Source organism: Cygnus olor, chromosome 4 (assembly GCF_009769625.2).
Source record: "Cygnus olor isolate bCygOlo1 chromosome 4, bCygOlo1.pri.v2, whole genome shotgun sequence".
NCBI classification, from domain to species: Eukaryota; Metazoa; Chordata; class Aves; order Anseriformes; family Anatidae; genus Cygnus; species Cygnus olor.
This window is the reverse complement of record NC_049172.1, coordinates 1,979,633-1,994,751: the sequence shown is the minus strand read 5'-3', so window position 1 is coordinate 1,994,751 and position 15,119 is coordinate 1,979,633. Positions and strand designations below refer to the sequence as shown.

The following is a 15,119-nucleotide window of genomic DNA, read 5'->3' as shown; positions in this document are numbered from 1 at the left end:
CTTCTCCTCTCCAAAACTGCCTTGCAGCACAAAGGCCTCACTTCAGAATGAAGTTGGCTGCAATACATATGAATGTCTCTTTCAGCTAAAGGCATCCGTATAGTCTTTATTGAAAGAAAGATGGCTTTTGACACTTGAGTTCATAATGAGTTTAAAGAAACAAAAATTGACTATGGCTCAAAGGACCGGCTTTTCCTTGAGCTGTGGAGATGTCTTAAACTTCCCTATAATTGAACAACAGTGTGGCTTTTATTAAAAACACAGAGCAGTTCCTCAGCTGGTGTGAACTGTCAGAACATCCGTTGATTTCAGAGGAACTATGACAACTTATGAGAGTTACAGATTAGTCTCTAATTCTCCAGCAGTTTCTCAAGATATGCAGAACTTAATTACACTCACATCAAAAGTGCAAGAAACATAAAGGCATAGCTGAATTTTTTATTTTATTTTTTTTAATATTCAAGCATACATTTCATCAAGAAAAATCTGTCATTTTTTGTTTGGTTGGTTTTGATGTGTAATTTGTTGTTTTTAAAAAAATCTGAATATTTTGGCTCTCACCCAAAAGGTGTTAGAGGTTTTATACACTCAGCGATGTAAGGATGAAATATAGATACACTTGGAGCTGAGTTTCATGCATCACAACTCAGCTAAGGCATTCCTGTCTTCTCCTGGAAGTGCCTGCCTTGTTGTGGGTTATTCTTATTTCCCGCATGGCAGTGGAGATCATGCTGCAAGTAGTCCACTTAAGCATGAAGCACTGATTTGAAACAACATCTACAGCAAAAGTACTGCTAAGTCTTACAAGCAAAATAAAGCAGATATGCAAAAATACGAACTGGGTTCCCTGACTGCTGGCTTTTTCCAGCAATACAGCTTCTATTATCCTCCCCTGTTGATGTTTGGACACATTTCTTCTGCAAATGATAAAGGTAAATCAGCACATACCAGTTTTATAATGACCTTTATTTTAACCTTTCATATCTTTGTGAAATAATGTCAATATCCTAGTGTGGTTTAGTTCCTGTAAGGCTTTGGGTGTATTAGTTTCAGAGTGTGTGTTGATATAAACTAATATTGAAATATCTGTTAAACTAACATACATTCATTAGCATGTAGCATTAGAGCTGTTCTGCATCTCCCTAATTACATTGCTATTTTATGTCGTAAGGTCTTACTCAACTACAAAAATATAAACTCTGGTCTTTTAAGTACTGTGATCAAGATACTATCAAAGCAAAAAAATGAATTTGTTCTGCTCTGCCCGAAGCCTGATCTGCATTACCACTCCCTGAGTTATCAGCTCACTTTGACATTGAGAGAATCGCTCGCATCGTGTGAGAGAGAAGCATGTCTTTGCACATCCTTAAAATCTTTTGGGCTCTTTCCCACTGCCTTCTGTACATGGTCTTTCCTAGGTTCAGCTTGGGCCTCAGGTTGGTAGAAAGCTCCAGTGAAGTGAATGGGGTAGGCCTGGAAGTCAGAAAGAAAGGAGACCATGTGTTCATGCAGCGGCAGAGACTGGAGGGCTAAAGAGTGTTTCTGTTCTGCTCAGTCCCCTCGTGATTTGTGTTTGCACCTGTAACACCACAGCCTTTTCTCCTTTGGTGTGCTTTAATGAAGACTGTGCTTGTGACCTCCCCACTAATCAGCAAGCCAATTGCTGTTTGTAAATCTTCACAAACACTAGACTAAAAGCAGGGCCAGTTCATCACCCACTGACTGCCTCACGCAGAAAAGTTCAGTGCTTCTGCAGCTGCCTCCACCACACTGCAAACTGTAGCAAATGTGGGCATTTGCTGATCTAGAAACTGCGATAGCGCTCCTGTTTCCCTTTTCTGTGGAAGTACAAAGGATCATTTACTGTATTACTTTCTCCTATGTGAATGATGAGGGTTGCCTTTCATGAAACTGTGGGCCAGAAGTGACCACATAGTTTCTCTCTTCCCCAGTCCTGCAGCCGAGGAAATGCAGACAGCAGAAGTGTTGTCATCCTGGTGTGCGTCAGCTCGTTGCTGTTCTCCAGTACCCAATGGCAACACAAGTTCAGGTTGATAAAGTGGCTTATTTTAATGAGTAACACATTCTGTTCAGCATTACTTTACAGCAGCTCGAGGAACTCCTCCCAAGAAGGCTGCGTAGCGTTCTCTTCTGCAGTGTAGACTTCAGCAGACTTATTTACTGCTTTCTGATAGTCTCCAAAGAGAGGAGCCTCCTGGAAGGAGTGAAGTGAGTCTAACAGCAGAAGTCCCTACTCAAAGGGTTACCTCTGTCATGGACAAACCGCAAAGATTTGCACTGATTTAGGATTTCTATAAAAGAGAAACAAGCCACCGTGACTTGCAGAGCAAATGTCACAAATGAGGAACAGGTGAAAAATGTGTAATTTGAATGTGTCCAGGGATGGAAGAAACCAAGCCAAGAGATTGGGCAATGCTGTTCGTGTGGAAGGACTCTTCCCTGCTAGGCCACTCTTTTGCTAAGGTCCTTTAAGGTCTTCTGCTTTATCCCAGTCCAAACTTAGCAAGGCTATTTTTGAAAATAATGAAATTAAGTGAAGGAACCATGATGTGCTTGAAGGAAAGGTCTGTGGCTCAGCCACTGGGGAGTAATGTGGATCCTTCTTTCCTCTCCCCTTTCATTTTAAGGAGCAATTATATAAGAAATTACAGAAATATTTTGGGAAAGAAAGAAGTAATTCATTCTTGCTGCACTGTTGCAGCCCTTGAGACCATGAGAACAGTTATCCCTGTATACTATCATCATTTGGTTGTCATATGCCAGCTGCATATCTGAGCCTTGGTAGATTTCTAAGTAGAGAGAGAGGGGAAAGGGGTTGTATCACTGAAGTGCATTATTTTCTGTTGGATAAATCAGCAAGTCAATACTTGAAATAAATTCTTTGAAGATCCAATGGCTAACAGCTCACGCAAGAGAACAAACAGCACATAAGCTGCCTAGAGGCACGTGGTTTCTAATAAAGAGAAATCCAAAACAGCTGTTGTCAAAGCCACTATCACGTAGAAGAACATCATCCAGAAAACTAAATGACAGCATACAAATCCTGAAACTAAGCATTTCTTCCATGATTATTAAAAATTAAGAAGCTCGAACTCTTGGCTTAAGGTATTAAGTGATTTTTTTGGAGTTATTTAAACTGTGGAAGGGTTCGTAAAGTAGCTTAATTAGACCATAGCTCCAATGGGAGTCCCCTTTAACATGTCTGCAGAGGCTCTTTAAATACTCTAATCCACTTCTGAATAAAAGGTGAAACTAGGAATGATACTTTCAAAGGAAAAACTACAAAGGGCATTTATCTTTCTCTTTTTACTCTTCTGTCTTTGTGATCTAGATATCAAGCTTCCATTACATTCTAAGGATGACTTTTTCCTAGGTTACCTCTCACAAGCATAGTTTTTTTTTATATACCCTAATTTAAAAGTAATAAACTCAAAGTGAAAAAATCTGTTACTAAAGTACTTTAGAACTGGTATTCTGGCATTACTGTAATAACTGGATCCTGTTGTACAGAGTATTTTGTTTCACCTCTTAGGAAATTTCTTTTATTTTAGAAATCCCATGTTCATTTGTTTCCTGCTTCATCTAGTCCTATAGGAGGAGCCTTATGCTTACGAGCTACTGCTGGTAATGCCCCAGCTGGTGTGGGATATTGACCAGAGCCTTTGTAAATCAGTTTCTGTTCTCTTCTGTGCCTTTCTCTGCAAATCATTACCACTCTGAGGCAAGTCCCTGGTATTCCAAGGGTCTTGGTCTTCCCTCTCTTAAGTAAATTGATTTATTCCTGGTGATTATTGGGTGCATGGATGTTCTGTACTTGAAAGGTCTCCGGAATGTGCTGTGCAGCTTTATATTTTAAAGCTGGCAAAAAAATATGAGGAAATTGTGCTGGTCTTTAAGTGTTCAAGCATATTTGCCTCCCTTAGATGAGTACCACTGTTAACTTTGTTGGTATTACTTGAGTAAGGAAAATAAGTAATCTGGGTCCAGTGTGTTTGTGTCGCAGGAACTGCTAGCTGTGCATTACAGGAGGGTTTCAGTATCATAACTTTAAAAACTGTATAGGGATCTTGGTGCCAAATGATCATGCCAGGCTCATGCCCTTATCAAACAGGAGCTCCCTAGCACCTCCAGTCTGGCTTATGCCAGTACACTGGGAGTGCTCTCTTCATCTCCCTCGAGGGCCACAACATGATATACCGAACTGCGTCAGATCACAGAAGCCACCCCAAACCATGAAACTGTGCTAAAACAGGAAGATGGAAGTATTTCCTCTAAGGTCTGTTTTTAGACTGGTGCAACTGTGCTGTGCCTTAACATTTAATACAACATACAAAGCTGACTTCTACAAAAGGAAGGCTAACATACATCAAGAAATTTTAATCTGACAAAGGAAATCAAGATCATGATTTTATATTTATATTGCACAGACTTTCTTTAGAAATGTGAAATCTCTGCAATGTCTGTACGGAGAACAGAGTTAATAAGTTAAAAAAATGTTTTTAATGTCTAATGGCTATAGATTCATTATTCTTGAGGTAGGAATTATTTATAGACTTTCAGCACTGCTCTCCTAAATCAGGAGGGCAGCAGAAGGGATGTTTTTTTTTGAGAAGATGAAGTATAGTGTGGTGAGAACGGTGCACAATAATCATTGTTCTTTAAACAATTGTTTTTCGATTCAGATTCCTTTTAAAAATATTTCTGTTTTCATGGGAAGAAAATAAAGGTGACTTAATTAAAATGATCAAAGGAAAACACATATGGAGTAATCAAAACTGAGAGCACTCCAAGTGAATAAGCTCTTGATACTTGACTTAACCATTATACTTCTTTCTCATGCCTCATTCCTTCTCTTATTGTACCACTCATGCTCAATGGGTTACATTTGAACTTACCTGCTTTTCTCTGTAATGATGTTCTGGAGTTATATCTTTGCTCTCTGCAAACTTCGGGGTGCTCTAGAAATAATATCCAAAATGTTGTTTGCCTGTTTATGCAACTGATGCAAATACTTCATTATGTGCATTCTGGTGTTTTGTTTGTTTGTTTTTGTTTTTAATAGCAGAAAGGCATATACACTTTCAGCAGTGAGACTGAACTGAAATTACCATATATAAAAAAAACCAAAACTAATAGATATATTTATTACCATATGGTATGTAGGCTTGAATGAAATAGATTAAATGATAAGAGGGTAATAGATTGTTTTTCCTGATAGATAAAGCTTTTATGGTAAAAAGAAAAGCATTTAAAGAAAGTAGATATTATACTAAAAATGTAAAAAGACAAAAGAACAGCAGCATGCTTCATTCAAATCTGTTACATATTATACTCCCATAGAGGGCAATATTGTATAAAAGATAGGTTTAAGCGGTGTATTAGGGATCTGCCAATTCATCTGTGTTAATATACTTTAAGGAAAATGCTATTAAAATAAATTTGATGCTGCATTTCCCTTCAGTCAGGCTATGACTAATGCACACAATAATGCATACAAAACCACATAACAGAACCTCATTAAAGGTGAAGGAAATTAATTTTGTAGATTACCTAATTGTAGGTTAGAAAGTATAAACCATCACATTTTGGCTTACAATTTTCTCTTCAGTAACTGAATTGTAGTAATACTCTCTTCAAGTTGGTTGAGCAAACCCATATGAAAATGCACACAGGTTTGTGTTGTCAGTCCTGGGAACAGGAGTTTTAAATAGATGTGACTTGAGTACAATGAAATTGTCTGCATTCCTCTTGTATCTGGTACATTTTTCCTGTGAATGCATCATCATGTTTTAATTTTCTCTTGTGGTTTTCTGGTTTTGATGTGTTTCAGTACGAGGCCCTCGTTTGCAGTCTTTCTCAGCTTCCTCAAAAGTTGAAGCATGGAAAGATCCATGCCCCCTTAAAATAACTGCATATATTAACTTTCTTTCCTACCCTTATTCACCTGAGTTTGAGTATGACTGAGAAGCTGCCTGTAAGTTGTTCACATTGTCTATGCTGGGTATGAGTTCACGGATAATGATGGAGGTGAGTACCCCTTCCAGGGGAGCAGGAGCCTTGCAGCTACATCTCTACAGTTGGAAAGAACTGTGTCACCAGTGTTTTGGGTAATGCTGTTTCAAACAATGACACTAAAATTCATCTGGGGAAAAATCCTTTACAAATGTCCTTAAAAGATTTAAGTCAGATTAGAGATGACAGTGATTAAATCTCAAGAAGCATAAATTCCCTGATTTTGACCAACATTAGTACTGGCGAAGGCCCCCTGAATTAAACACTAATAATTATTTTTCTGAATAGTACACTGTTTACTTTCACACCTCCATTAAAAATGAAGCTTGCCTAATGAAAAATATTTGCTTAAGACTTAGGAGTCTATTCTTGCAATTCATTGCATTTGGCTGGTCTTAGAGAATGAGCTGTCTTCTTTGAAATGTGCGTAGGTCACTTAGGACCAGGTTTCTGTATTTTTCTGAATATTACCATGCAGCTCCTTCTAGGAGCAGTGCCACTGGCTGAGTTGAATACCTGAGGTGAGTATACCTCACCTGGAGGTCCTTTGATCATCCAGATGGAAAAGCCTCTTTTTTTGCTACCTTGCTTCCTCACCCCTGCTCATGAGCTGCTTCCAGCTAAGCTCAGGGTGTGTGCTGAGGAAGGTGGACCCTTGGGTCTCGACTCAGCATGAGTGTACCATGCAGCTGAGCTGCTGCAGGGGAAACACACCCTGCGGTCCTAGCACAGATATGCCCTCAAAAAGGACTTCAAGGAAAAGATGTTTCTCAGATGTAACAGAGGTATCAGAATTTGGGGCTACTTCAAATTGCTCTAGAGAAAAATGTGTGTTTTTCCTCAGATTATCTCACCTAGCTTGTAGTTGTTATTTCTTTTACCTTTTTTTTTTTTTTTTTTTTTTTTATCTATTCCAGTAGTGGTACTGACAACAATCACTGTAAATGTTCTCACGCCATAGTTCACTCAGTGAGGCTTCAGTTGGTGGCACTGCTTGTTTCAGCAACTGTTTGCCATCCTAAGTGGTCCAAGGAGGCTTACAGCAGCATTTCTCACTGCTGCTATCTCAGAAACCTTCAAGGAATAGGAAAGGAAAGCAACCAGTGGGGACAGATACAAAAGTAGTTCTTTGGCCCATTGCATATGTTTCAGTGCTCCTACAGGGATGTGAAAAGCTCTTTCCATCTGCCAAAGAACCACAACAAAACAAGGGAAAACATAAAGTGTATTTTAGGTATATCTGCTATGATCTCATTGGATACGATAGCTCGTTACAGCTATGAAAACAGCTATTTGCTACTTTTCTCCAGAATTATCTGACTTTGTCAGCAAGGTGAAGCATCTGACCTTCTTTGTGAGAGCATAGGAAAGAAAAAATCAGGAATCCTGATGCCTGTCGTGAGTTGCAATGGCCCCTGATGGCCAAGTACTGGGCTGTGAGGAGGAGGAGGCAGCGGAGAAAGTGAATGGAGGGTGCAGACTGAATGCAAATTATAGCATTAGAATTGACTGTACAGAGGCAGAGCTGGGGATGGTGTGGGCTCATGTTGGGCACGCCAAGTGATATTGGGATACAGAGGAACTACCAGGTGCAAGAGCAGTCTACTGTCAAACGCAGGGAAGGCAGCAGCTCTGAGGTAACTTCCACCAGAGAAAGTGACAAAATCTCATAACTAGTTCAAGGAAAAGTTATAAGGGAGACTCTGTTCAGTAAATACTAATGGTATTTAGTGCTAGCAACAAATAATAAAACAGCTTACAAAATGTCTCCTGTAGAACTCTATAAATAATGAAAGGGTAATGTATTATTTTTTTCTTATTTCTATATTCTTATTCTTTCTTTGTATTTATATAACAGCTCTAAATTCCAAAGAATCCTTTTCTTCTCTAATGTTAAATGTGAAGATTAATCCTGTTCCCAATAGCTGGCATGGAGACACCCCAGAGGTGCTATCAGGAGTGACAAAAACTGTTTATCTAGAACTTGAATCTAAGTTATCAAATATTTTGGCATATGAATACAAGAATCTTTTTTCCTGTATGTTAACTTCTTCATCTACATCTCTGTCCGGGGGTCAAGATGCAGCTATAGGGGCTTACCCTCTGCTGCCATGGGAGCCTGTGCCAGCAGCCAGCACCTGCACAGGGCCATGTGGCTCATTTTCTCTCCCCCCACTGCTTTAGGAATCTGGAAAGAGTTGGAAGGAGCAGGCTGTAGCTCTCTGTAGTAGTCAGGCTCTGAGAGCAGGTAGATTCAACAAAGGAGAAGAGTTACAGGAAACTTGCGGTTAATAGAAGGTTCCATGTTCTCTAAATTACAGTTTTCAGCTCTTAGCTAATTCATTCTTAGACAGCATTTTCCTGCACTTCTGTGCAACTCCTGTCTCATTAATTTGCATGTTCAGTGCTTATTTAAAAGTGACTTAATGACACCTGGTGGCATTTGTGTCCATACATCTATATTATCCTTGCTTAGTGTAGTATAGCAGTGAAATATTTCTGTATGTTCCTTCTCTATTCTGCCCTCTTGAGGCCCCACCTGGACCACGTTTGGGGCCTCCAGCACAAGAACGATGTGGAGTGAGTCCAAAGGAGGGCAAAGAGGGTGACTGGAGGGCTGGAGCACCTTTCCTATGAAGAAAGGCTGAGAGAGCTGGGAATGTTCAGTCTGAAGAAGAGAAGGCTCCAGGGAGACCTCATTGCAGCCTTTCAGTACTTAAAGAGGTCTTATAAAAAAGATGGAGAAGGACTCTTTGCTCAGATAGTGAATGACAGGACAAGGGGGAATGGCCTTAAACTAAGAGAGGATAGATTTAGACTAGACATTAGGAGGAAATTCTTCACTGTAAGGGTAGTGAGGCACTGGCACAGGTTGCCCAGAGAAGCTGTGGATGTCCCATCCCTGGAGGTGTTCAAGGCCAGGCTGGATGGGGCCTTGGCCAACCTTCCTAGTGGGTGGCATCCCTGCCTATGGCAGGGGGATTGGAGTTAAATGATCTTTATGGTCCCTTCCAACCCGAGCCATTCTATGATTCTATGAATGTTGCATCACATCTTGGAGATGAATATTTTATATGTCCCTGGCAGAACTATTGTCAATCTCTGTTTAAATACCATCCTTGTTTTCAACTCTTATAGATGCAATAGAAAAAATTAGTATTTCCAATCTTTCTTTCTCTATTGGGAAATACAAGAATACTTTAGATTAAAAATTACAATTCAAAAATGTACTCCAGTAAGTATGGTTGATGCTTTCTAGAATGATGTGTCTTTGTGGTCACATAGACTACTGAAAGGGGGATATGAGAAAGAAGGAAGCTTAATATTTGCTTTGCAAGTATGATTTCTATTCTATTTAGGGCTAAATTCAGGCCTGTCATTTCAAAAACAGTCACAATAATGGAACTGCATCCAATTGCAATGGATTTGGACATGACATTGACAGAAATACACCTTACCACGAAGTAAAAGGTAGCTCTCGTCATGTGGGAGAAAAAGAACAACTTCTTTACGTACAAAATCTCTCAATTTCCATTTTCTTTCTTTCCTTACTCCTGGCTGGCTAAACGTGAAATGGATCAAAAAGGGTCAGCTGTTTTTTGGTTTCAGATTCTGCTTTAATGGAGTCAAGTCAATCTTTCCCTTCCTGCTTTGGGTTGTGCTGTAGTCACTTTATGAACCTCTTTCCTTTTTCCCTCTTCTAAGAGTTATCTAGAAAATGTGATGATCTGAGAAAATCCCAAAGGCTAAATAAATGTATGAAATTGTTCTCTTTCTGACAGAAGTTGGATTTTACTAAATTCCAGCTAAACAAAGCATACGTTCTTTCCAAGATAGATTTAATTTGAAAAATAAATAAAAAATAAATCTTACATTAGGAAACTCCAGCTTTAACTATAGAACTGTCTCTAATACACTTTTGAAAAAAAAATTAACACTTCACTATTTAGCAGCACATTATTCAATAATCAATAATTCTTCAACAATGCTGTTGTTTTAATTGTTGTCATTATTTTACTGCAAATAAGTCGTTAGTAAAGATATTCCAATACAAACTCTTCATGGAAAATAAAGACGTGTAATAACATGTTTTGAAAAATTGTGTAAGTAAGTCATAAAGAAGAGCACTAATTATGGCAGTGGGTCTACCTTCCATTAGGCATGAGTGAGGCATGGAGTAAGGATAGTAGTATTTTCTTCAGAGCTCTGCTCTGCTTGACTACAACCAATCTGTGTAACTTCTGGGCTTTGGATATCCCCACCATAACATTGACGTAAGAATTTTAGGTCCATTTTATAGCTCCATAATCTTGCACAGCTTGGTGTGAGGTATTACAGCACTACTTCCACAACAACTGAAATGCTGCCAACAGAATTAGAGTTGGAAGAGGCAAAAAGAAAGAGAGATTGAGTTAGAAATGGGAAAAATATATGGCAAAATGTGTCCTAGAATCTTAGTCATGCAAAAGATTCATTTAAGTTTTAAGGTGTTTCCCCCTCTCCCTCTCTCCTCATTTTGACTTGCTGTTCATGGAAAATCAGGGCTGGAAAAAAAAAAGGAGGGAAAGCCTAATATTTGTATTTATGGTGTAAGTAGAGAATTATGTTTATTCCATGTGAGTCTGAGGTCAGAAGCTCATTTTGGGCCATTCCAAAAGTTCTCTGTCCTGCCAGAGGATGAAAACCATTCGTTCCCCACAGCTTTTGCCGGACCGGTAAGCTGGGCTGTGCAGAGGCAGCAGTGGAGGGAGACATTAGGGTGTGACGGCCCGAGAGAAACTCTGGGCACCCCTCACCCCAAATGGGGCTCCACGGGTGGTGGGGAAATCGCACGGGGTCAAGCATAGCAAGCTGGCAGCTGTTCAGCCACTCATTCAAAATGCTGGTGGTTGGAAGACATCCAGGTCATAGACACAGGAAGCCATCACGTTAATGATCGGGAGGGCTATTCAGTCATTTCCTTCCTTTTTATCCTGATCTTTGTCTTTTATGGGCACTGCAATATGTCTGACAGAGATCCAGCTTCCATGAACAAGTCCCTTCAGCCTTTCACATGCCCTCATTAACAAGGAGCATAGAGGAGGCCAAAAATCACACAATTTGAGAACAGAAACATCAAGATACTTTAAATGTATTGGAAACAAGCCAACACAATTGTAAAATCTGAAGAGGCATATTTGAAACTGTTTTTTTCCAGTATATGTTTAGGGGCCTTCTAGAGTATGTTTGGGAGGCTCACAGCTTGGAAGGCAGATTGGGTGAAAAGATCACTTGTCATTAACTGGAGTGGGCATAGTGAGATTCTGCTTTGGTAGAAATTGTTTAGTTTCAGGGTAAAACACAGTCAGAGGGTGCACCTGGTGTGGTATACTCTACAATTCAAAGGTCTTGCATGACTGTTACAGTTAATATATCAGCAGGAAAGCTTACCCTAATTAAAAATGTAATAGAGAATGCAAAAGTATTTAAGATTTACTAAACTAAGATTCAAAAAAAGAAAATGGTAAAAAGTCATCTTCATTGACTTGTTCTACACTGCTTTTCTTGTTATGTGGCCATGTAGGCTTGCACAGAGTAGATGTTACTAGAAGGGGATGCTATTAAAGTCAGCATTTCACATCCACTTTTCCAGGCACCAAGAACTTGTAAACAAAGATGCAAATCCAAGGTGAGTCACAGCATTGCACTCAGTTTGGGGTAACGGGCAAAGCCAGCAACATGCCAAAACATTGAACTCTCTCAGTACCTCAGCTGTCGACAGGGTCCACTTTCTTATGCAGACAGGACAAACAGCCTAACAAGGGATTTAAAAAATCACAGGGATTATTGCTTGGATTTCTTTAATGTGATCACTAAAATTTTCCCGAGTCAGCAGCCAAAAATAAGCTTATTTCTGTGCCCATCACAGTAATCAATTCTGTATCATATCAAAAAACACTTCTATTTCAAGGAAATGCTGATTTCTTTTAAAAGCAAAATGACTTCCTCATCGTTCAAAATTCTGCCTACTGTTTGCAGATGACCAAAGAATATCCCCAGAAAACAGGCGTACTTAATTGTAATTCAGAACTGCCACACAGCTTCCTGTGCTGAAAGAATGAGCAAACAGTCAGCTGAAATAAAAACAGGTGTTTCAAACCCAGCAAGAAGGTATGAACATGAAAGCCCTGCTGTTAGAAAGCAAAAAGCTAATTTTCTCAGTGTTTAAACTTACTTTTTTTGTGGTTGCTATGCTACTGTCTCTGCACCTACTTTATGGCACTTTGAACTGTAGCAAAAAAAAAAAAAAAGCCTTTTTTTTGAAAAACAAAACCAAAAACGAAAACCAGACCTGAATTGAAAACAAATGTGAGACCATCCTGTAAAGTTTTTATAGCATGTAAAACCTGAGATTCAGCAATATTTACATTAGTCAGTTTGAGGAATCATCTCACCATTCGCTTGCCAGCCCACTGGACCATTTCTATTTTTCCAATGCTTTTAAAGTATTATATTATTATTTTATATATATATATATATTTTTACTAAGCATATACCACCAGTATTAGCATTACTTGTTTCAGGATATAAGCAAGTTGCAGCTACTGATAACAATAATAGCTGTCATGCACTTTAATATACATGAAAACAGATTTAACTCTCAGTAAAAATAAAATTTGCATAATAGGAAAAAATAGCCTGCATTCAGATGATATATCACAAGAGCGCTAGGCAAGTACTCTGGCATTCAGAAAGCGGGAAGTCAATGCTAGGCAAATGGTCTAAAGATATTCAAAAGCTTTAATAAGCATATTGGTGAGATAAGAAATATGGGAAAGAAAAGGAAAGAGCACCCTTTGGAAAACCAGGAAATAGAGTCAGCTATGAGCATGAAATTGTAATGATAGATTCCTTTCAAGGACACATTCCAATAACCCATTTAGGGAAAATAAAACGAATAGTAAAACAGAAGGAGGGGGAATTGCTTATGAGATGATGAATTGTAGATGTGGGGGCGAGGATAGCAACAGGCTGAGGTGCTGGGGCTGGCAAGGACTTAGAGTGCAGGGGACAAAGCTCATATCCAGCCCTGGTGCATCTCTGTGCCCAGTTCAGCCGGGTCATGAAGCATGGCGCAGCTCCAGTGCTGGTGGCACTCTGATGGATCACATCCACCTGCTCTCAGAGCACACCAGGACATAACCGCGGGCTCAGGCCCTAACACAGGGGAGCAGAGGAAACCTTATTGTTTAATGCTTGTGCAGCTAAATAGAGAAAACATGAAGCATTACTATGCAGTGCCAAATAGCAAAGAGGTAGTCCTCATATACCTTATTTCATCCCCGGATTGATTGTTTCTGTGAAGAGAAAATAAAGCAAATTGCATACTGACAAATACATCTTGCTTCTCTCAAACCGCCTTTAAAGAACCATTCCTCAGGGGGAAATTGTCATGCTGAAAATCCTTTCCCTTTTTTCTGCCTTTTTTACACACCTGTGTGTATACCCCCCATGCTTGCACTTGGGATCGCTGATTCCTCTTTGTGCCTTTGCAGGTTGTCTCCCACACGACTCCTTGTTTTATCAAGTGAATTTACTATTTATCATATGGCTGTCAATTCCATACCCCCTTATTGAAGCAATAAGGAAAGGTTGTACTTGTCTATAAATATGTAACTCTACTAATGGTAAAGATAGCGAGGAATTATTGAGTACTTAAAAGGTGTAATGGACTGTAACTAGAAAAAATAAAATTCATCTTACACATTAGGAAAAAAAGTTAAGGTCAGTCCTACAATGGAATAATTTATCTAGAGAAAGTTGTTGTGGAACCATAACTGCAGAGGTGGTCATGTGAATATTAGATATGTTACGTGACAAAGTAGAAAGGTATAGAAAAAGAAAGCTGTAGTAAATATTCTGTAGAAAACAATAATGCACTGATGAGCAGCCAGAGGGGAGAGCCCAGTATTTCTTTTCCATACTTGCTATTTAAGATTCTGCTCCCGTGACACCAGCGGTTTTTAATAGCAATGGGAAGGGAGGCAGAACAAGATGATCTAGGAGTCCCTTTCAGCTTTAACATCTACAGGATTCATTCAGCTCACTCTTGGCACAGGAGTGAGCTCACCCTTCTCTGATTTATATAACCAAAGTTTTTATTTCATACTCTTGCATGGAGGGGAAAAATATTACAGCCTGACAAGAACTTTCAAAAGTTACTTGCTACTTGAAGAAGTGCGTTCTTGCTGTTGTCACTAGGGATTGCTTATTTTCTGCCCACTGGCCATGAGCGCATTAAACACTCTGTAATGGTAGCACCAGTAATAAATAATTATTGTAAGCTGTAATATATGCTGTGCACAGACTTTTAGCAATCATAAAGATTACTTTCTGTACTGTCAGATTTCTGTACGGTAGAATTACAAGGATTTATTGTACTGAAAAGAAAAAGCTGTCTGCTGATAAGATTACACATCAAAAATATGCAAAAAAGTTCCTGTTGCATTTGGCTAAGGCAGAGGCTGCATTCATCTTCTGCATCCGGATCTGGAGACCCAAAAAGTGTAGCCTCACCAATCTGATTTTCTTGCCTTCAATCACATAGGACCATCATCTACTTATTCCATTCATACAGTGCAAGGAGGAGAGGAGTAATTTTATGTAGGATCAGAGTGTGCTTTGAACTAAGATTGGTGTGCAGTCTTGGTCATTTGGTCACCTCTGGAGAACCTTGAAAAAGTCAGGCAGAAATAAAAGCTGGCCTCTCTCTGTTACTCCCAATAAGTGAGCCAAATGAGGAAGGGAGTGGGAGGTGGAAAAAAAGGGCAGTGCGTCCCTCAGCCCTTCCTTGCACAGCTTTGTGGAGTACACACACTTCCCAAGGGTGAATCCTTTACCTAGATGTTCACAGGAAAAATTTTTCCCGGGGGTTAAAAAGCATATGTTCTAATCCAGACTTTAGCAAAATAAGTGGAATGGACAGATTTCAGCAATATAAATGGAATGGACGATTTTCCTCCTTTTTACTTTTAAGAGTGCCATATCTGGAAAAAGTAGAGGTTTGGTTACTAGGGGAGACATACCATCAGGTGATCTAAGTGGTC

The 15,119-nt window shown here is 39.4% G+C and overlaps 1 protein-coding gene and 1 long non-coding RNA gene across 8 annotated transcripts in view; one reads left to right on the top strand and one right to left on the bottom strand.

Annotated features, from left to right (window-relative positions):
* The window catches only part of LOC121069112, a 272,423-nt gene that overhangs the window by 27,390 nt on the left and 229,914 nt on the right, over positions 1 to 15,119 (top strand). The window lies entirely within an intron of this gene.
* NDST4 (N-deacetylase and N-sulfotransferase 4) overlaps positions 1 to 15,119 on the bottom strand; it is a 155,897-nt gene that overhangs the window by 105,564 nt on the left and 35,214 nt on the right. For 2 of the 4 annotated variants that reach the window (XM_040554868.1, XM_040554870.1), the window contains exon 2: positions 4,917 to 4,979. The exons of the other annotated variants lie outside the window; for them this stretch is intronic. The gene's annotated coding sequence lies outside the window, so the exon portion shown is untranslated. The remainder of the gene's footprint in view (positions 1 to 4,916; positions 4,980 to 15,119) is intronic. 4 annotated transcript variants of the gene reach the window in all.